General features: G+C 35.9%; 2 pseudogenes; both read left to right on the forward strand.

The window, feature by feature from the left end:
* LOC124962348 (soluble calcium-activated nucleotidase 1-like) overlaps positions 1-23,045 on the forward strand; it is a 914,602-nt pseudogene that overhangs the window by 481,205 nt on the left and 410,352 nt on the right.
* On the forward strand, positions 4,255-4,962 carry LOC124962353 (protein Mis18-alpha-like; annotated as a pseudogene).

Here is a 23,045-nt window from a genome sequence, read left to right on the forward strand (position 1 = left end):
AAAGTGAGATTTAGAAAGAGTTTGTTATTATTTCATAGAATTTATTAAAATACAAATGAATATCTAAGGGAGTTGATCACACATTCCAAAATAATAGTAATACAACTTTTAATAGTTCCTTTATCTTATTGAGGAGAGCTAAAAAGTCATATCTACAGTAAATTGACTACATTAGATACAACTAAGATTTAATCAATAGATTTTTCCTGGTTCTTTAATGAAATGATCTTCCATACCAGATGTGACCTAAATTTTTTCCAGAACTTTCTACCTTTGCACACAAGCAATGAGGTTTTATTCTTTGATCTTTTAATTAATTCAGCTGATTTTTGTTTTATCAGCAATTAAACACCTGCACTACCTAACTTTGTGCTGATACACTGTGAAATTTTCAGATTAGCCACACAACTCCCGTTAAAGTTAATGACGCTACATGCTAATTGCCCATGTGCCAGGATGAAAATTGTCCCATGGTGCTAAACAATCCTTAAAATTCTTCATGTCTTACCCTTGCTACCAAATGCTAATAATCAAATGATACCACCTGTTTCCTTTCATCTCATATTATATAAAGAGAGTGGAAAGAAAAAGAAGATACAATAGGAAATTATTTCCCACACAGGGAATTTGAACCTTGTTATAGTTTTGAATATATCGTTATCAAACATAAAGAACTCTGTCATTGCTGAAATATTGCAGTAAATTAATATTAATGTAAGATAATACTTACATATTTTCAAGCAACACAACATTCAATTTGATTCAATTTTTAGGCAAGATTCTTCATATTGAAGGGAAATGACAAATCAATCTCAAATAAATGCTGGTATCCTTATCAGACAGGGAGCCAAAATTAAGCATTTGCCATATCAAAATTTCATGTACTTAATATATTTTTGTAATTTGGGGGATAAAGGAATTTTTCTTGAAAGTTTGGAGAAAAAGAGGTAAGTTTGTTGTGTTGTTTTACCATTTGTAAGTAATTTTTTATGTCTGAAGAGGAAGTAATTTGAAATAATAGGGCAATTTTAAATGAATGATAATGTTTACTATTCTCAGCTAGATCTACTAATCTCTTTCTAATGCTCTCCTCTATCATGTTATATTCTATATTAAGGCAGTTGCTCTGTGAACTGTTGCTTATTCCTGCATCATCAAAACTACTCTGGTGTTTCCAGCCCTTCAAGGAGTTTGAAAGAGATATACCCTCAGGCTCTGTCTTCAGCAATGTATTTACGTGCTGATGATAGCTCTCAGATTCCCTTAAAAGCTGCCTAAGACATGCAAACATTATAGTCTTGAATATACTATGAAAGCATCTATAAAAATCTTCCAGGTCAGTGGTTCTCAATAGGAGTGATTTTGCACTTCCTGGGGGTTGATAATGTCTGGAAACATTTTGAGGTTTCACTTCTGAGGAGCATGTTACTGGAATTTAATGTGTAGAATCAAGGGATTGTTACTAAATACATACAAAGAATGGAAGAGCTCCTCACAATAATTATCTGATGCAAAATTTCCATGATACCAAGACTGAGAAAAATTTAGATTATTCAAATTATTTATAAAACTGTCCAAGAGAATATTTAGTATAATGAATGAGGCTAGTTTAGGTTAATAAGTGATTTAATGTATTTATACTAAATATAGGAAATATTGCGTATGTTGTTGTTGCTGAAATTTAACCCAAGTTCTCACTAATGGGAATATCTTTTAGAGCAGAATATTTACATTTATTTTTATAAAGTCATTTATTTTTAACTTTTGTCACAGTTTCGTATTCCTTATCTGGCTTATTGTGAGAATAAGACTAAGATAAAGAGAATATCCTTTTGATAAGTGTGTTGTAGTGCTTAGCACAGGGCCTAGTACAGAGTTGACAGTTCCAACTACCTCATACCACTCCTGTTACAACTTCTTTTTTCCTCATTTCTCAAAATGGGTTTAACTAAATGTGAATCCTTCCTATAATTTCCATCAATTCACTTTTAAAAGAGAATTTTAAAAAGAACATAATTATCACACAGAAGATTCTTTGATTTTTCTCAAGATGAAATAGATAGCTTGATTTACCAGTTTATGAAATGGCTATGTAAAGTCACAGGGGAAGGGAGACTGAGTGATTTCCTTCACTGTAACCATCACTAAGAAAATGAAATACTATTACTTTTAATATCCAAAGTCTAATTCACTTAAGTTTACTGTTATAGGAAATAAGTTGTATTACTAGAATTTTATCTGTATGAATATCCATAGATACTTAGTGTTTTGTGCAAAGAATAACAAAATGAAAACATAATAGGAATATAGAGAAAGTATCTATGAAGTATATTTTACAAAATGTTAAATTTGATTAAAATTTTATATTATCCTAATTTAACACTTTTGTATTAGTAAACTGTACTACATTTTATGCTATAAAATATATATACATATATGTAGCATATAATATATATTAGATCATAGAATTATATATTGTATAGCCTTTAATTTATATTCATGAAATATATATTATTTTTCTACATAGGATAAGATGGAAAAATAGAAAATAACACTTATTCTAAAAATTAATAAGAATATTAATATACTTAAAATTAAAAATTAAAAAAGAAGAATATTTTAAAAAATTGCCTCTCCATTTGAATATCCAAACAAGGTCAATTGATAAGCTAAATGTTAAAGAAGATTACTGATAAAACACAAATGCACAATGTACAAGAGAAATTAAGTAAAACATAATCATGTGATGCAAGAAATAAGAATATTATGGTTTTTGAAAATCAGAGGCAAATTGTAGGGAAAAATCAAACATGCTTATTTTAAATCAATTTGAAAAACTAGGGAAATAGTGATTTCCTTGATTGAGTCAACAAATAAATGAAGGTATATTCAATTATTTTAACAAGAGACTGAAATTGCAGAATATGAAATTGCAGAAAATAAGCAAAGAGAAACAATCTATCAGTGTTCTATTATTGCACACCTATGACTTTTCTTCTTTAACAACCAATTTCAGTGCATAAAAGTCATTTCTTGAAAAGATGAGAAAAAACATTAATGTTCAGCTGCAACTTACTTTCCAACACTTTTGTATTTGAAAAAAGCAGAATTTCAGTATGTGAGGAAAGTTGGCATAGGCATAAATCACAGCAGAATTTAAAGAGCAGCAATAGCTTACAGAAAGACATGTTCCTGTCAAATTTGGAAGATTATATGCTATGTTTTAAATCTTCCTGAAAACAGGCTAACCTTCCAAAAACAGAAGCCCACATATGAGTGAGTTCAACATCTGCATGGATTAAAATAATCCACTTGCCACCAAGCAGACCAAAGCTAAAAGTAAGAAAATATTCCTCAGAGTTTCAAATTGTCTCTAGAACTTTTCATGTAATCTTATGAAACCAAGATACAGTATTTGGGATAGGTACAGACATGACAATATAACAGGAAACCAAAAGAGGAAAAAGAGAAAAGAAATTTTTTAAACATGGCCCATAGGTCATTCAGATTATGAAATCATCAGACTTGGACTATGATATAACATTTTGGAATTTTACAACTGAAAACTCAGTAACTAAGGTTTAAAACATTCTGTATCTTAACACAATTAGATACAACTGAAAATAAAATAGCCAAGCTGAAAGATTTTAGTAGAGATGAAAATGACACAAAGTACTAGAAATCAATAATAACTGAAGTGTAATTTTATAAACAGCAAAAATATCCTTTAAGAGTAAATGTAAAATAAAGACACTTAGATGAAAATATGTAGTTGGTCATCAGAAAAACATAGCCGAGAATATACTAAGGCACATTCTTCTGGTAGAAAAATAATAATTATAAATAAAATTTCTGGTAGGCAACAAAGAAAGTTCTATAGATCAATGACTTACTCTGTAATTAATAGGTTTTATAAAATATCAAGGATATCTTGAAAAAATAAACATATCTTTTGATTTTTATCTCTGTCTCTAGTTCTGTATCTATTTAACACTTGGAAACTGTAAACACAACGGCATAAATATAAATAATATTCTAAGATTAATGCTGTATGAAGTAAATTGTAGAATTCCTTTATATTATCGAAAGGACAGGTGGCACTTTCTAAGTAAACCAATAAATTAAGAGTGGAGGAATGTACAACTACGGAGCAAAATATGTAAACAATTCCCCAAAACTGCAAACAAAGAGATGAAAATAAACAGAAGGGGTTTTTTTCCCTTGGCGCTCTGGGGCGCGGGCGCTTTGTAGGTTATGGCGGGCTCTTGGTCACCGGATTGTCGCCCAGGGTGCACCTCCACTTGCTGCGCGTGTGACCGTAAGGCCAAATGGAACGACTCCTCGCTGTTGGGCAGGCAGATCTCCAAAGACTCCAGCCGCCACCAGCTGCCGCAGCAGAGGGCGCCCATGTGGAACTCCGCAAGTGCGGACGCGTCCGAGGCCGGCGCGGAGAAGGCGCGGCTCCAGGAGGAGGAGGCGGCGGAGAACCCGCTGGCATTCCTGTGCTCTGGCTGCGGGCGGCCGCTGGGCGACTCGCTGAGCTGAGTCAGCGGCCAGGAGGACACCAACTGCATCCTGCTGCGCTGCGTTTCCTGTAATGTTTCTGTGGATAAGGAGCAAAAGCTTTCCAAATGTAAAGATGAAAATGGTTGCATTCTTGAGACTTTGTACTGTACGGGCTGCTCCCTCAAGCTTGGCCACGTATACAGGTGCACTCCCAAGAATCTAGATTATAAGAGGGACTTGTTTTGCCTCAGTGTTGAAACCATCGAAAGTTGTACTTCCGATGTATAGGGTCCTCTGACAAACAAATTATGCCTGAAGATAAAGAGTTTTTTTAGTCTCGAAAGCCGAGTTGAAATAGAAAAATCTCTAAAGCAGATGGAAGATGTCTTTAAAGCATTGCAAACGAAGCTGTGTGAGCGTGAATCAAAATTATCCTTTAGGAGTTGCAAGAGCTGAACTTCATTCCATGTCTCTCATTCTTTCCCATCCCTTATCTCTTAAATGAGAGGAATTGTAGAATTATTTCTGCAGCTATATTTTTATGGTAAAGAGTTGATTGTTTCCCACATTCGAATTTTTAAGCTATTTTATGATACTTGCTGGATTTGGAATTTAGGAGTTTGTATTTTGATATAAAACTGGGATGATTTTTCTGAATTTTCTCTGAGTCAGATACATTATTCTTGATTTCTTATTTTTTAAAGAATGATGTCAGTTTTAATACTTTGGACAATATTAAATAGTGAATGGTAAAATCTTCAGAGGTTTTTCTGCCTACTGTGTGGTTGAATTTTCTTTAAAAGTTAATGCTTACAGCTCTCTGGAGAACCTGTCTATTGAATTATTTGTCAGAACCATTTGGAAACTTGAACAGAGTATCACATATGTATATTAGGATTCTTCTTTATGCTATTTACTATTGTATGCTAAAGAAATCTTACCAGAGCAATAAGCATCTTGAGGGGCAGAATTCTGGGGGAATTTGGGTTTTTTCAGTTTTATATAATGTGAGACATTTGTTAATAGTAAGCACGTATTATTTTTATGACCAGGAGGAGAATAAAGATTAAAATAGAAAAAAAAAATAAAATAAACAGAAGAGGAAAACAACTAGGAAGTAAAAGTGATATGACATATCTAATACCAAATAAATTAGTAATCACATTAAAAATAGACCAGTTTGCATTAAGGATATAATCCAGTGGCAGAAAACTTGCTGAGCATGTACAAGGACTCTGAGTTCCATCTCAATATCATAAAATTAGAAATTTTAAAATAATTAAAAAGAATAGATTGGGTAGGTCCATTGAACTGGTTTAATGAAAAGTTCAGCAAATTCTTTCTCTAAAGGAAATGATAAAACTGACAAAATTTGAAAATCAATTATTTAATTTAATGCTCTGGAAAATTGATTTTTAAAACCACAATTAAATGAAAGGAACAAGACAAAGCTGGCATGGATTTTTGAGGCTAAATTGAAGGCAGGTGTGGAATGTATTTGTGATGTAACAATTTATTCTCTAAATTTAACTACACTGAAAAGAATCTTCTGGTTACCTATTAAACTCGATATATTGAGCTTAGAAGAGGAAATTAAATCCCATTTCTGTAGTTTCATGTTGGTAACTCCAGGGCACAGTACTTTCTTGCATCTGAGTTCTCAGTACAACTCCTAATGATGCTTCCCTCCTATTGGTCTGAGATCCAAAGAGATAACTGAATTTTTGAGCAATTTATTCTAAAATACAGAAAGAAGTAAAGAAAGTTAACTCTTTTTTGAAAACTTGCTTTGACAATGGAGGCTTCTTTTGAACTGCAGTAATCCATGTGGCTGGATCAGATCTGTTGAAGAAAATAGGCTGGGCTTGTTAAGGCCCCAAGCATTGGAAGAAAATGTCTAAAACACTAACAATAATGTAATTCTGTTTATTGATTTTTTTAACTTCTAATTTTCTCTGATCCTCACCATTTGTATTTTTTAAATGTGCAACAACTTAATCCATATTGCTCCATTAAAAGGTAAAAAAAACCTAGAAAAGCAAAGCAAATGATGTTAATAGCCAGAAGCTAAAATTTTTAATTCAGGCTTAAATTGTACTGCAGAATGAAATATTTAACTTTAATAAAAGGAAACATAGCTATGAAAGACAATTACTTCAGTGTGTATTTTTGTGTGGAGATTTTCTCCCACCAATAGTAATTTGGTGAGGCAGGTGTTAAAATTGGAATCCTATAGTAATTCCTGCTACTGAGCTGATGGAGAGAACAGATTTCTAGGAAAAGGCAGGAGGAGAAAATGCCCAAAGACCAGCAGGAGGTACTGAGGTACCATGGACATGAAGAGTAGAAGGTAAGACTCCTGCTTGCGATATCAGCAACAGACGGACTGTCACAACACATGCCCTAGAATGCAGCTGAGAGAAATCCTGCCCTACCCTTAATTCTGAGACTGGGAGATATTTAAAATTAAGTGCTTCTCGTTCACTCATTCCTTTATTTTCTCATAAGCATATTTAATTTTAAAATAATATAAAGATGGAGAAAACACCGATATACATTTTATAAATAGCTAATATTTGTTAAATACTAAAAATCTCAGATGACTGTTTGAAGTTCTTTATATTTATTTCTTACGGCAACAGAATAAACCAGATATGTGCTATATCCCTATTGTAAATATAAAGACATTGAGTCAAAACAGGTAAGTGTTTGACTAATTCTCTACATCTTCAAAATGGCTAGACTGGAATTTGAATCCAGAATGACATCTTTAAAAATGAAAGGTTCTTCTAGCAATCTTATTTTTAAATTTTCCTGTGGTTATTCAACAAGTAACTGCTAAGGCATAGTCTTCAATATGTGGACAAATCAGTAAACAACAGTGATATGATTCCTTATGATTCCTCCTGCTATGAGGAGCAGTGTCTCAAAAAATAAATAAAATTTTAAAAGTATGATCTTAGAGGGAGAAATGCTGCACATACAGACTAAGAATGCAGAGTAAAGAGGCCTCCCTGGGTGTCCCCACACAGTTAGCATTAGAGCCACCCCTCTTCACCAATCACATTGTATGATAGGAGATTGTATAATAGGAGAAACTGACTTTAAAGACACTTTAGCTTACCTTTAATACACACTCAACCCACTAAAAGAGCAAAGATCAAAATCAATAACAACATTGGAAGTCATAAAAATGTGGAACTTCTAAATAAAGCATGGAGAATCACTTGGGAAAATTTTTGTTCATCTTTTCTAAAGTCATATTTATTCATACTCTATGATTTAATAATTCCTAGATATTAACTAACAAATAAAACCACATATCTGCATAAAGACTTGTAAATAATGCTCCTAGGAATTCTTCACTTTATAACCAAAAGTCCCTCATGACTAGAATAAATGAAAACCATTGTAATATATTCATATAATGAAACACCAGTCACCAAAATCACAAATTACTGATACATGCAACAACACAAATAAGTCTTATAATAGTTAATGATAATGCAGAGAAAAGCATAGATACATATAGATAATTTCTTTATTCTTTCATTAGTCACTGGACAGGTAAGAATTCTACAATAAACATGAGACAACAGATAACTGTTACAGACTGGTTTAATTTTCTTAGTTTAAAAAACATGAACTTTAAGATCATTTGAGTATTGGAAAGAGTCAATAAGGACTTCTTTAAATCTAGTTTTAACAATGATTTTAACATCACAAATACAGCCTTGTCTTTCTTTCTTCTCTGAGTCCATGTTCTTTTGAAATGGCAGGGATTTTGTGTTTTCAGTGAGTCTCATTCTTACTTTAAATGTCTCTGGAAAGGTTGATGGTGAGGAATGGTTTCATATTTGAATCCTGCAAGTCCCTTCAAGTCCTTATATTATAAATTATGTTTGAAACTGGATTGCTTGTTCTTTCATTGTTTCATTAATCTCTTTTTCATTATTCTAATTTGCTCGCTTTTTCTTTATTAAGCACTGGATTTTTTTTTTTTTTTTTTTTTTTTTTGGTAAGGAGATTCAACCCAGAGGCACTTAACCACTGAGTCACATCCCGAGTCCTTTCTTATATTTTATTTAGAGACAAGGTTTCACTGAGTTGCTTAGGGTCTCCCTAAATTGCTGAGGCTGATTTTAAACTTGAAATTCTCCTGCCTCGGCCTCCCTCGCCTTTGGGATTACAAGTGTGTTTCATTGCACCCAGTTCTTTTCCTCACATTTAAAAATAGGCCACCAGAAGTAGACTGTGGCACATCCACCACTGCATGGAAGTCATCACTGGACCATGGAGTTCATTAGTACAATTTCTATTTTCCTGCTACAACACACAACATAAGATGGAGCCCTACCCTCCAAATTCCATTCGTATTTTCTCCACTTTTCTGCACTCTCACCAACAATCTCTTCACGGGCTTAAGGCTATTATCCAACTACTCAAGTCTTTGTCAGATTCCATCTTTCACCTTAGTCCTAGATTTAGGGTCACAAGTTTTAAAGTTTTCTGTTTGTTTTTAGTTTTTCATTTATTTATTTTTTTAATGAAAGCATCCCATTTCAGGATATTCATTATTGTTCTGCTTATTAATGCCACACAATATATTACCTTGAAATTAAAAACTTGTTATTTTATTTTTCAGATAATTTGGTGAGTCCAGAATTTGAAAATAATTAGTTGGGAAGTTCTTACTTGGAGTCTGCATGTGATTGCTGTCAAATATTGACTGGGACTTCTGTCAATTGAATGATCAACAGACTCTCCCAGGGTTAAGACTGACACAATCTGGTAGGAGTTCATCTGAATGATCCCCCAGAGCACACACATTTGGTCTTTCTGTCATTACCATCTTATAATATTTCATATTTCTTAATGGATAATGAATTCTGTTAAAGATTAAAAGTACCCCCAAAACAAATGGAAGCTGCATGACCTTTTCTGCCTTAGCTTCAGAAGTTATGAAATCACTTCTCCTGCATTGTGCTGATTAAATTTGTCCCAGATTAAAAGAGAAAAATATAGACACTATTCTTCAATGGGAAGAGTCCTAAAAATTTGCAATCAGATACAATTACCATAAGAAAAAACAGACTTATAATGCAAAAAGACTTTCTCTATGTATTTGCTCTGATATGGCTTCACTTTGGTGTTTTGAGGATTTCCATATTCACCTTCAATATAGCAGTGATGGTATGCTATTCTTTAGGGTTTTATTGATTTATAAATCTATATCTATTAAATGGTAGTCCAAAGTCATTTGTAATTTGTTGTTACTTTTTTCTTTTTTTTTCATTCAATGCTATTCCAAATGAAAAACCAAAGACATATTTTTTTTAATTTTTAAAGATAAATACATACTACTGCCATGTATAAATAAAAAGAACAAGTAAAATTAAAACAAAAAATGTTTATAGTTGTTTTTTTCATCAACTTTTGATTTAAATTTTCTTCTTTGACATCTTAATTCATATGTGACTGAAGAAATAGTTTCTGCTATCATTCTTTGGGATATATGTGCTTTAAATAGTTTTGTTTACCTACTTGCTTCTTTTTGTTTTATACTCTATACTCCATTCCCATGTTACTTTGTTTACAAAAATTGCTGTACATTAACTGGGACCAGCATTTTCCTTTGAATTAATTTATAAGTGGGTGATAGTATCTACATGAACTGGGGACCTGAATATTTCATGATTAGGAAAATATTTATTATTTTCTTTTATCTTTGAATGCCTGTTTTTTGTGTCACTTAGCTTGTGAGTTCTGGGGATGATATTTTATTAGAGTGTGACAGAGTAACAAGAGAAAATAAAAGATGAAAGGGAGTCCATGAGGGTCCCCTAAATCACAATCTTCTTTAGCAATTTTGTAAGAAAATACACTGTCAGAAAGCTGAAATGAGTTGTTTTGTGAATGGCAGAGTGGACAAAGTCTTTGTCAAAAAGGCTTGAAACCATTGTGTCAACAATGAATTAGTCTATTATTTTAATCTTTCTTTGTTTTTTTTTTTTTTTTTTTTTTTTTTTTTTTGATTAGGAGTTGACATTTTTATCCAAGCCCTGTCCTTTCAATTGACAGAATATACTGATGGCACAAGGTACAAGGTGCTGGTTTTTTGAGAGCATTTCTTTAATCTAAAGAAATGATCATTCTAATTCAAATCATTAAACCAGGTTGTCAACAATGTTACTGTATTTTGTGCTTGAAAACATTTTTTTCTAGCTCAGGAGAGCCCATCTTATTAGCATGAAAGCCACAAAAGAGGAAAAAAGAGTTTTAAATGTGACTGCTTTGCCCTTAAAAAGAAAATAAAACACTTGAATTTTGCACAGTGAAGAGGGAAAGTAGTATGATAGGAAGAAGCAGATGATACATTTGTTTCATACTGAAGCATAGTGAGCCGGAGCTCATTCATAAAGGTCCAAAGGAATGTTTGCATCTGTGCAGCTTAATGTCTACTCATCTAGATTTATTTAGTGGAATATCACTGATCAGTTTATTAAGAGACAATACCTTGGAACAAATCGTATATGCCATTACAATGAACATAAGATAATTATATTTCAAAAAATAAAATACTAATCACTCAAATTTTGAAGCAATGCATTCAGAATAGTTATATTTTATATAACATTTTTATTTCTAATATACCACTTGATTTTATTTTCATACATCTGTGAGGAAATTTTTAATGCAAATGCTTTTTCCAAATATGTTTTCATGAAATTTTACAATCATTTTGTTTTTTCCTGGACTAGATTATTGACTTAGCATAATAGGAGTTCAGCACACTGGTTGTACAATGACCAAATCAACTCACTGAGCTTTGGTCTCACACAGACACATATACATATATGCAAATTATGAGATGTGATAAAACAGTCCATAAGTGTCCTTCAATTTTATATTTTATGATTTTATAATTACAGTATTTTTTAAATTAAGTAATCTTTTCCATAAATAACAATACCCAGAGAATAGGCATACAAGAGGAGCCAGAAATCCTTTAAGAGGTTACTAGGATAATAAACAGGTAGAGTTGATCTTTGCATCTGTGGTACTTCAAAAAGATGAGCTGTCACTCTAAATTACCTTTGAGACATAATAAATTTGTAGGCTATAGTTCCAGAAAAGTAATTTTCTTTAACATAAATATTTTAATGCTTTTTTCTCCTATTCTTCACATAAACTGCAAGTCATAAAATTAAACTGTGTTAAGATAACATTCCTCTTTAGTAAATATGCTTTATAATATTAAGTTCAAACTTTGAATACTGAATCTTTCTTTGGCTATATAATTAAAAGTTGGGTAATGACAATAAGTCATTTTCAAAGGGGAGTTGTTTGCTACATGCATTTATAAATAGAAGAAAGAAGGATGAGGGAGAGAATTAAAATAAGCAATTGCCTCATAGATATTTATGTACATAAATATGCATATATGTGTTTATGTGTGTATATATATTTACTGTTGGGGAAAATGTTAGGTTAATTCACTGTAGCCAACTTTACTTTTTACAGGACATTTTAGATCCTTTTCCAAAGCCTTGTGGCATTGAATCTCCAAGGGATAATATCTGTGAAAAAACTCTAGAGGATTATTTTCTACAAAAACTTTTATGAATAATCTCCCAGAACAGGTGATTCTTCCTATTATTTTGGATTTAATGTTTATTTGTGCCTATATTTACTAATTTTGAAAACACAATTTTTTAAATTTTGTATAAAAAACACATTTGTCAATAATGCCTTTATAATGCAACAAGCATGAAACAAAAAGTTAATTTTACAAAATTTACTTAAATTTTCACTTTTTCCCAGAGTTTGCTTCTTTGGGAAATTATTCCTTCAAGAAAATATGAATATCAGAAAATAAAGATTATTTTCTTTATTTTGTTTTTGGCACTGGGGCACTTAACCACTGAGCTACATTCCCAGTCCTTTTTATTTTAACACAGAGTCTCACTAAGTTGCTGAGGTCCTTGCTAAATTTCTGAAGCTGACCTCAAACTTGCAATCTTCCTGTCTCTGCCTCCTGAGGATCACAGGTGTTTGCCACCATCTCCAGCACCATAAAGGTTCTCAAAGTATCCATATAAAATACTGTAAGTCTGTCACAAAAAAGAGAATTAATATACTTAAATCATACATGAACCACTTAAACAATGAAAAGTGTCATTCTATGATCATGTCACTCACAGAAACATGAAAGTTGTAAATTTTCTAGAAATGGAGTTTTGAGAGATCTGTCTGAGGAAGATGGGTAAGTACACTGACAACCTTGTGAGACACCTGAAACAGCCCTAAAGATATTAAATAAATACATCACCCAACCAATAAATAAATAAATGAGGAATAAAATTCTATATAGTTAAAGGAAAGAATTAAAATTATAATTTTAATATATAATATTTAATATATAATTTTAATATATATATATATATATATAAAATATAATTTTAATATATAATATATAATAGTCTGGGACTATTAAGTTAGGAGATAAGTAGCCCTCAATGTGATCCAAGGACAGTAATCAACACTATAGATATATACGATGACTTCTATGTTATTCATAGTAACATATGGCTCTATTTTCAAGCAAAATAGAAATTTATGCAAAACCATTTGTAAATAGGAGAACAGGTAGATAAGCATGGACTTTACATACAGACCTAGGTTCTAATTTACTTAAAATCTTTCTGATTCTTGGTCAACTGACAATCTATTAAATCATTACTCTTCCTATTTGTAAAATATAGGTATTATCATCAACATTTTTGAGTCTTTGAAAAGATTAATGATGCCTTGATTATTAGTGGGTGTTAATGGAAAGCATTATAGTGTTAGCTTTCTAGTACTGAAATAAAATCATTAACTTGTAAAGATAAAAGGGTTATTTTACCTCACGGTTTTGACAGTTCCACCACATAATCCAAGAATAAAGAAGACTACATATTCATTATGGATGTAAGACACCTTCTTTTCCCTATTATGTTCTTTATCTCATAAAACTATTCAAATAAATAAAAAGTTGCAGTTAATGAACTAAATCTGACTTTTCATATTCCTACCATGTGCTTTTATTAATACTTTATTATTATATAATTATAGTTTATAACTAATTTATTTACTAATGTAGTAATTTATCTGTACTTTTATGAGGAAAAATCATAAAGTCAAGTTGAGTGGCTTTAGAAAATCCTCCAAATCCTTTCTTCTAGAAAGTTTAGTTTTGAATGTATACATGTAAGGAGTATTTTTTACCAAATATTTACATCCTATATCTTTCTATCTTATTGTTGACTTTTACTTTAAAGAATTCAGAATCTTAGTCCTCTGAAAATTTAGAGATAAATGTATTGGTCTAAAAAGTAGATAAAAATATGCTGGTATAAGAATTTTTTTTCTTTTCCTAATAAATGTAGCCTTCAGTTACAGTGAATACTGGGCAATGATGAGTGTGAAAGTCTAGTTTGTCTGCCAGCACAGGCACTCTGTAGGGAATTTGTAGCTTCACATGCCCTGTGGAATTGCCTGAGCACTTGTTGCAACCCCCTCCCTGAAGATGTCTTCCTTTACTTTCCTTATGGGTATAAATCCTGAGAGCACTTTCTAATTAATTTCCTATGTGTAGTCTCCATCTCTGAGTTTACTTTCCAAGTAAACCAACCTCCCTGAGTTTGTAGGAGGCATAGCTGGTGAAAGTAGATGTGACCTTGGGATTCTGAAGCTGGCTGCATCTCCTCTTGGCTGGTTGCCCCTGTTTACTTGTTGGTAAAAGTGGGTATGTGTTGCTCCACCTACTCTTTTCAAGTAATAACTTCTGTTCTGTATATCATTCTGTATTGTTTCATAATTATAGAAATTTCAAATTCATATGGCACAAAGAGAAACTTCCTGTTTGAATTCTGAGTTTAAACTCTATGCTCCATTTTCAAGGGCTATGTAGCTTCCAGAAGAACCATGACACACCACTGAGTCAATATCTAGTGACCTACAGTGACTTTGTGAGTATTTAATACCAGAAAAAGAGAAAATGTATGAGGTGGCTATGACTCAATTATGTGGGAAGCTAAAGAAGAGATGAAACACGGAGAGTCAGGAAATAATGAAATGTTCAATGGAAGGTGTAATCAGTGGGTAGAGCAGAAGGTCAGAAAAGGGAAAACCAATTAATCATAACAGTTGTAGAATACAATATAACAGAAATCAGTAGGTAAGATTCAAATATAAATATTGAACAGTTGAATTTTATTAAAGAAGTCATGGTTGCTTCACTTGCTCCTGGAAGGAACATCTGAAGTAGTCTGGAGATTAGGAATGCTAATAGCAATTCTACTTGTAAGTATGTCCTTGCTTGAGTTTCCCTCAAAAATGAACACTGAGATGAAGACTTGTGTATAGGATGCTTATTTGGAAGATGATTCCAGAGAGCAGGAATGAGAAAGGAAGAACAAAAAGTCAATATGGGTTTTCACTGTCAAAGGATCCAAAACCTTCTAAACTGTATAACATGGTAATTGAGAGTGTGGACTTCGAAGTTATGCACACATAGCTTAGAAAGTGATATATATACATTTATGAATGGGGTCTCCTAAGGTACAGTTTCCTCATTTGAAAAATAAACATATTATCACAGACCTTGAAATGTTGTCAATTAAATAATAATATCAGTTGAATTTCTTAACACTGTGTCCAGACTATAGTAAATATTCCTGCTTTATGTTACTGCTCTGTGATAGTTTAAAAGACCAAAGAACTAAAACCATTGAAAATTATAGCTTGCACATACATTTCTTAGATACAGTCCAACTAATCTGCATTTTAAAATATTTTATTCCTTGTTAGTATAAATTTGCCCAATTTGCCCAATTTGAAAGCCAAACTTTATTATTATGTATATACATCTTTAATATCCAAACTTGAAATAGACTTTCAAGAACTTTAGTAGAAACTATAGTATGGTCCTACTTTTTTCTGATATTTTCATTTTAATTACTTTGGCATCTAAAAGAGAAAAAAATTAAACAGTGCCTCTCTTCCATAATTTTAAATGGTTTACTTAAAATAAGAGCTACAATACTGTTCTTTGTGATTCTGTGTCATCTTTGGAAAAAAGAAGGACAGTGAAATGCCATGTCCCTGAAGTGTCACTCTTCATTCTCAAGAACCTAGTCAAGCTAAGGAAACAATGAGAGCAAGTCTGCACCAGATACAATGAGAATAAGTCTGCATACAGATAAATATTATCTTGAAGGACACACTGGTTTTCTCTTATAATGCTGGGAATTAGGGCAAGTTTGTGTTATGTGTAGACAGCTGATTTCTTGCATGCATGCTTAGCTCTTTTTGAAAGCTGGTCATGCAATGGCACAAAGCATAGTGATGTCCCTGCTTCTGTGGCCTGGCTTATAAAACTCCTCTCCCTAATGTAACTGGTGCAGAATAGAGGGCACCGTGGAGACCAGTGTCACTTGCCCAGCTGATTGCCACTACACAAGGTGTCATGAGGACTGGAGATGTCATTTTCTGGAGTGACATTGTGATGGATGGAGTCATTACTAGTTGAAGCATCATGAGGGCAGAGGCCTAATCAGCCTGCCACCAAGGGAACTTCCCTTTAAGTGTGTTTCAATAAATCTTGTTTTTCTCCAGCTACTCTCTTGGGCATCTTGGCAACCTATCTCACACCCCTAGCATAGTGAGGCTGTGAACAGAACAGATTCCATGATGTGAGAAGTAAATAAGTGTATATCTAAGAAAACAATGGAAATAGTAGTGTTTATATAGAAATAAGTTCAATATTTCTATAGTGGTCATAGAAATAAGTAAAATAGTGGCACCAAAACAGAGAGGAGGAATTCCTTCTGGTTTTTCCATAGTATGCTATGGTAACTGTGGTTAAACAACCTATATTTCAAAATGAGTAGAAGAACATAAAATATTCACCACATAAAAATGAATCAAAGAAAAATAAATGATTAGATTATTATACATTGTATACATATATTGAATTGCTATAATATACCCAATAAAGATGTACAAATACTACATTAGGATAATATTTTTTTTAAATCTGGGGTAAAATGTGTCTTGTGAGAAATCTTAATACCATTTTTGCCCTTTGTATTGTTTCTAATAATATTCTGTAATAATATTTAGTTATATGATTACATGTTTTAAAACTGAAAAGGACATCAGGATTTATTACTGTAATATTATTAGTGAAGTGGATATTTCAGAGATAAGAATTTATGATTTCTTGGTTTTAAAGCTAACATGTTGAATTAAAGCTTTGAATTCATGTTCTATTCCATCTCCTCTTATGTAACTGATTTTTTTATTTTACTCATTGTTCTTAGATATACATGACAGTATTGTGCATTTTCACATATTATGTATATGGAGTATAACTTATTCTACTTAGGATTCCATTCTTGCAGGTATAAACGTTGAGGAGTTTCAGTGGTCTTGCATTCATATATGAACATCTCCACTTATGTTACATAATTGTAAGATTTATATACAGCCCATATTTTTCAAGAGTTCATAGGTTTTGAACATGAATGGATAACTCCCATTTCTCTTATCCTTTTCTTTGTGTTAGCTGATATTTTAAAAATGCTCCTTTCTAATAAAGGTTTAAGTCTTTCATAATGGAGTTAGACTTTCTTTGTTCATGACCAATGTTTAGACATTCCTCTACAGGAAGTTATATACAGTCTGTGCTCACTTATGTATCCCCATACATAATATCATTTTGTTGGTAAGTCTTCAAAATGTTTATCAAGTTTTCATCATATGAAGGAATCACCAGAATTACACCACTCTACAACATTGCCTACTTCTTGTTGTGATTCTTCCTATCCCCATCCCCAGGCAATCCCTGATTCACTTTAAAATTGGACACTGGGTAGGAACTCAGGTCCTTGTGACTCTCATTGGAAAATTAATTTTTCTCTTTTTTTAACATTATATACAACATGTTTTTATTTTAAGTCAGTTTATGGGGGTAACAATTTTAATTTGACATTTCAAGATTTAATTTAAAAGCAAATTCTTTGAAGATATATGCCTTTCCTTTGCAATTTGCTCAATATTTTAAGCACTTCTTTAATGTTAGGAACAAAACAGATCAACTGGAAGGGAGGTTAAGGTTAATATTTTCTCATGTGTTAAATTCATTTTACGTGAAAGAATGTCTTTATTCACTCTTGATTTTGAGGTGACTAATTTTAAAATGTATTATTATTTTTAAAAGTTGATGTTTAACATTAATTGGAAATGAAGATAAATATCTCTTTTTAATTGTTCTATTTAGTTATACATGACAGCAGAATGCATTTTGATTCATTGTACACAAATTGAGCACAAATTTTTATTTCTCTTATTGTACATGATGTAGATTCACACATATTTTTAGAATCATTACATAGGGTAATGATGTTTGTATCATTCCACCATCCTTCCTTCACCCTGGCCCCTCTCCTCCCCTAATTTTCCTCTACACAATCCAAAGTTCCTCCATTCTTCCCTTAGTCTCTCTTCCCCCATTGTGTATCAGCATCCACTTACTAGAAAATACATCCAATCTTTGGTTTTTTGGGATTAGCTTATTTCACTTAGCATGATATTCTCTAACACCATTCATTTACCTGCAAATGCCATAATTTTATTCTTCTTTATGACTGAGTAATATTCCATTGTGTATATATACTACAGTTTCTTTATCCATTTATCTTTTGAAGGACATCTAGGTTGGTTCCATAATCTAGCTACTATTGTGAATTGAGTTATATTGTTGTATGCTCATTTTAAGCTCTCTGGATATAAACGAAGGAGTGGAATCACTGGGTCAAAAGTGCATCTATCCCAAGTATTCTGAGGTATCTCCATACTGCTTTCTGGAGTGACTGCACCAATTTGCCATCCCACCAGCAATGTATGAGTGTACGTTTTTCTCCACATCCTCACAAACACCTATTGTTGCTTGTATTCTTGATAATAGCCATTCTAATTGGAGTGAGATGAAATCTTAGGGTAGTTTGGAATTTGCATTTCTCTCATTACTAGAAATGTTGAACTTTTATTATATTTTTTGATTGATTATATATCTTCTTCTGTGAAGTGTCTGTTCAGTTCCTTAGCCCATTTATTGATTGGGTTATTTGTGGTTTTGGTGTTAAGTTTTTTGAGTTCTTTATAAATTCTGGAGATTATTGCTCTAACTGAAGTGCATGGTGTAAGGATTTTCTCCCACTCTGTAGGCTCTCTCTTCACATAATTGATAGTTTCCTGGGAAAACCTCTTTAGTTTAATCCATCCAATTTATTTATTCTTGCTTTTATTTCTTGTGCTTTGGGAGTCCTGTTAAGGAACTTTGGTTGTAAGCCAACATTATGAAATTTGGGCCTACTTTTTCTTCTATTTGGTGCAGGATCTCTAGTCTAATTCCTACATCCTGATCCATTTTGAGTTGAGTTTTGTGCAGGGTGAGAGATAGGGGTTTAATTTCATTTTGCTGCATATGGACTTCCAGTTTTCTGTTGTCTCGTTTATAGAATTAAATTAACCCTGATGTGTTTGCCAGCTACATGGATCAAAGCTAATACATTTAAGCACAAAAGTATACATTCATATACTTTAGCTCAGAAAACATATTTCATGTACCATAATTAATCATTATTAAGCCAGCCATTGATTTGTGTTAACAGATGTTCTCACAACACAGGTCTGTAGCTCCACTCCAGGCATAGATATACAGGCATAGATAAGACTCATCTGGATATCTCTGTATATTAAAAGTTTCCTGGAGGATAACTAAAAGATATTTTCAGAGAAGCAGGGATGTATAGATTTAGTTTGATTCTGCCTCTTTAATATCCTACTCAGTAAAGTTTCCCTGGCACTTCATCAAACTCTTCAAATGGCTCATTATTGAGCAAATGAAGCAACATCCCTAATGGGCCAAAATTAAGAGGATAACCTGGTTCTACAAAAAGGTACAATTCCCAAAGTCTTTGAATACTCAGTTTAAACCTGTCTTAACTGTCCTTTTCACTGTATTTTCCTGCTGCTCTTCCAAACTCTTTTCAAATGTCACATATTTGGTCAGAATGAGCACTGGCCCTAATGGGACAAAATGGATAATGTAATTGCATTCTGCAATGGGGTTAATTACAAGCCTTATCATTAAATTGATTGAGAATATTACTCTGGAAACTACCTGACAATTATATTTTACTGCTACTTCTGGAAATAATTGTCTATTTTTCTTTGGATTCACAGTTTATTTAAAAAGTTCTGAGCAGGAGACCTGACTTCACATGTTAATTTTTCCACTAACTACCTGGGTGAACTGAGGCAAGTCACTCAAACTCTCTGACTGTCACTGCTTCATCTGAGTTTGGGTGGTATACACTCCAGCATCCTTCCTAGCCCAGGACTATGTGGGTAAGAGGGCAGCTGCCACTTTTCTTGTGATCCAACCACTGCAGACAGCGATAGATGACACCTTGAGTTCCCCAACCCCACCAATAAGACATGTGTTTCCCAGACAGCAAATGGCACTCACCCAGAGAGCATGAAATCTCCACCTGCACAGGTGCCTATGGTTAAAAAAAGGCTGTTCCACTACCCGTGAATATACATATGGGGCCTTCTGGCCAACCCAAATCCAACAGGATGAAGGTCCAGAGCACTTGAAGATGTCCCTGAGCACCAACAGACATGTAAAGACCAGTGTGACTATCCGATACTCCCAGAGAAAACAAGCAGTAGAGGACAGGGAGGACAGCCTGGGACACAAAGGTCAGTGCTGTGTCCAGTGCCCCTAATATTGATGACATTTATTGAACAAGTGTTAAGGACATTCTGTGCCTTCCCCCAGCAAATTCTCACTACACAGCTAGGAGGTGACTACTCTCTCTTCATTAGAGAAACTGAGGTCCTGAAGGTGGTCACCTACCTGGGAGGTGACAGGCATGATTCAGTCAGAGCACATGATCACATGGATACACACTCACCTGACCACCCAGCAACCCCTCTTAACACCACTCTACCAGGGTGAGCACTGCCCAGCTGATGACTCCTGGTACTCAGGACAGTCTGACTCAAATTTCCAGTATAGGGCCTGAGCCTGGCACCTGCAACACCACTGTCTCCTTCTCTTCCAACCCTGCCCAAATCAGCTGGGATAGGCAGATGGTACTCCTAGGCCAGGCTGAGCTCTGCTGGTCTGCACTGTGTGGAGACAAGCACTGATTCTCCACAGCCTCAGCCTCCCTTCCAGTCAGCACAAACACCTAGAGCAGCCAGCACTGGCAGTCTGGCAGCTCAGTCAAAGGTAGGCACTGGGTCAAGGCCTAGCTATTTGGTGGCAGCAACCCTTCCTCAGTTTCTCCAGCCATAAAATGGGTTAGGTATTCCTCAGCCCCCAGGGGGGTAAAGGCAGAGTAGAGGACAGAACTTGTGAAAGTACTCTGAGTGCCACTTGGGGTCCCCAACTGGGGCACGTGGTCATTGAGAGGATTCAGTGCCTGGTGTTGGCTGCTGGGGAGGCTCCCTCTCTGAGCTGTCTGCCCCAGTCCTAGGATATCATCACTGAGTGGTAGGGTGCACTATCCCATTCCTCCCCCGTTCTTTGTCATTCACCATGGGAAGGGACCCCATCTCCTTAGAAAGGTAGTCACCCCCAAAGGTCAGAGACCATAGCCTGCTGAAATGTTAAGACTGATGACTCACTCCACCCCTCCCTCCCAGTCACTGCATATGCCCAAGTACCCTGGTGAATGGGCACGGTCCACTCGGAGTTGCCCAGCCCACTGAGACAGGGGCAGCTGGGCTGCCTGGCAGGTCGCGACTGGGCAGTCCTGGTTGAACCCTGGCCGGATGCATGGTCCACTTTGCCTCCTGGATCCCTTCAAAGCACACTAGTGTGGAGGTTCTGTGACCCCCAAGAAGGCAGGCAGCTAGCCCAGATTCTGGTAGCCAAGTTCCCTCTAAAGGGCCAAGAAAAGTTGCTCGGGCCATAGGAGCAGACATTTTCCTGCCCAGCTCTGCAGCCACACGGGTGCCTTCACCGCGAAAAAGGCCACACTTGAGAGCCCCAGGGGAGGTGGAGAGGGAGTGATGTGGGCTTGGTCGAGGTGGCCGCCTTGAGGTCCCTAGAAGCGGCTGGATCACTACACAGATCCTGGAAGAGGCAGAGGCTGGCGAGGGGGCAGCATCCAGCCCACCAGCTCACTCCAGCCCAAGGGCTCACTCCACCCTCACTGTACCCAGGGCAGGTGCCTCAAGGGCACCTCCTCACCCTACACCGGCTTCAGCTCAAAGCAAATCCCAAACTGCAACCATGGCACAACCATCCGGTGCAGTAGACTCCCGGGGGCGGCAGGGACACTCTCAGGATCGGTGTGCCCAGGCCCCTGGAGGGGGCGACAGGACTGGGCGCCCCGCAGGACTAAAGTCTCCCTCCAGCCCTGGATTTGGAGAAGAGGGAACCGGCTCTGTGGGGGAACAGTACAGTACGCGGGCTGCTGAGATGTGCCTCGGGTTGGAGGGAATTTGGCCAACTTCGTGCCTCCAGGGGTCGCCGCTGAAACCCGGCTTAAACACCTGGGACGCGCCCCCTCTTTAAAAGCATTCCCGCCGCACTCCAATGTCCCCATCCCAGCGCCCAAGCCAATGAGCCCCAGTTTCCTATAGCGGCTAACTCTGCATTAAGGAGTGCCCGTCACTTGAGTGCTAGGGTCCATCCCGCCCTGTCCAGACCTTCACCTGGAACATCTGTTGCTAGAAGTTGATGTCCTTGAGGTCGATGGAGCCAGGGAAGAGGTTGTGCAGCAGCTGGAACAGGAGTACGCTGTAGCGCTGTGCCTACACCGGGTCTAATTCCGGGGAAAAGAGTCACACCACTTGGTGGTTGCAGGTTCTTGCAGTCAATTAGCCAGCCCCCTGGCACTGCCGCCAGGGTTTCGCGGCTAATAGAGCCCTGGCTCATGGCGGCCGCTGGGCGAGTTCGCTCAGGGCAGTGCTCCAGCCGAAGTGCAGGTCGCAGGGCATCCGTCTCGCGCAGGCCTCAGTGGCCCGGGCGGGGCTTCGCGCAGGCGGCCCTGGGTCGCAACAGCGCGGCCGAGTCTCCCTCCCCTTTCTCCTCCTCCTCCCCTGGCTCCTAGCTTGCCCCACTCCGCGTTCTACCCGTGTGCGGCCCCTAGCTGGAGCCAGGCAGCGTGCAGGAACTCCGCTTCACACACACAAGTCCACTCTAGTCCCGGGCGGGCTCAGTGCTGCCCGCCGTCGCAGCGCTCTGCAATCTGCCCCATCAGGAGCTGCATTCTGCTCTCCAGAAGCTCTGCAGCGGGACCGCCTCTCCAGCCTGCCCAAGACAAATGGCCCGGGTCCCTAGCTCAGCATTTCAGTTGCTTGGTCTTCCTGAGGCGCCCTCGCTTTCTTTGGCCCGCCCGCGGGTCCTCGCTCAGCATCAGGAGCTCCCTGTAAATCATTTTCAAATCACACGTACTTGAAAAATAATG

Source organism: Sciurus carolinensis, chromosome 12 (assembly GCF_902686445.1).
Source record: "Sciurus carolinensis chromosome 12, mSciCar1.2, whole genome shotgun sequence".
Classification (NCBI taxonomy): Eukaryota; Metazoa; Chordata; class Mammalia; order Rodentia; family Sciuridae; genus Sciurus; species Sciurus carolinensis.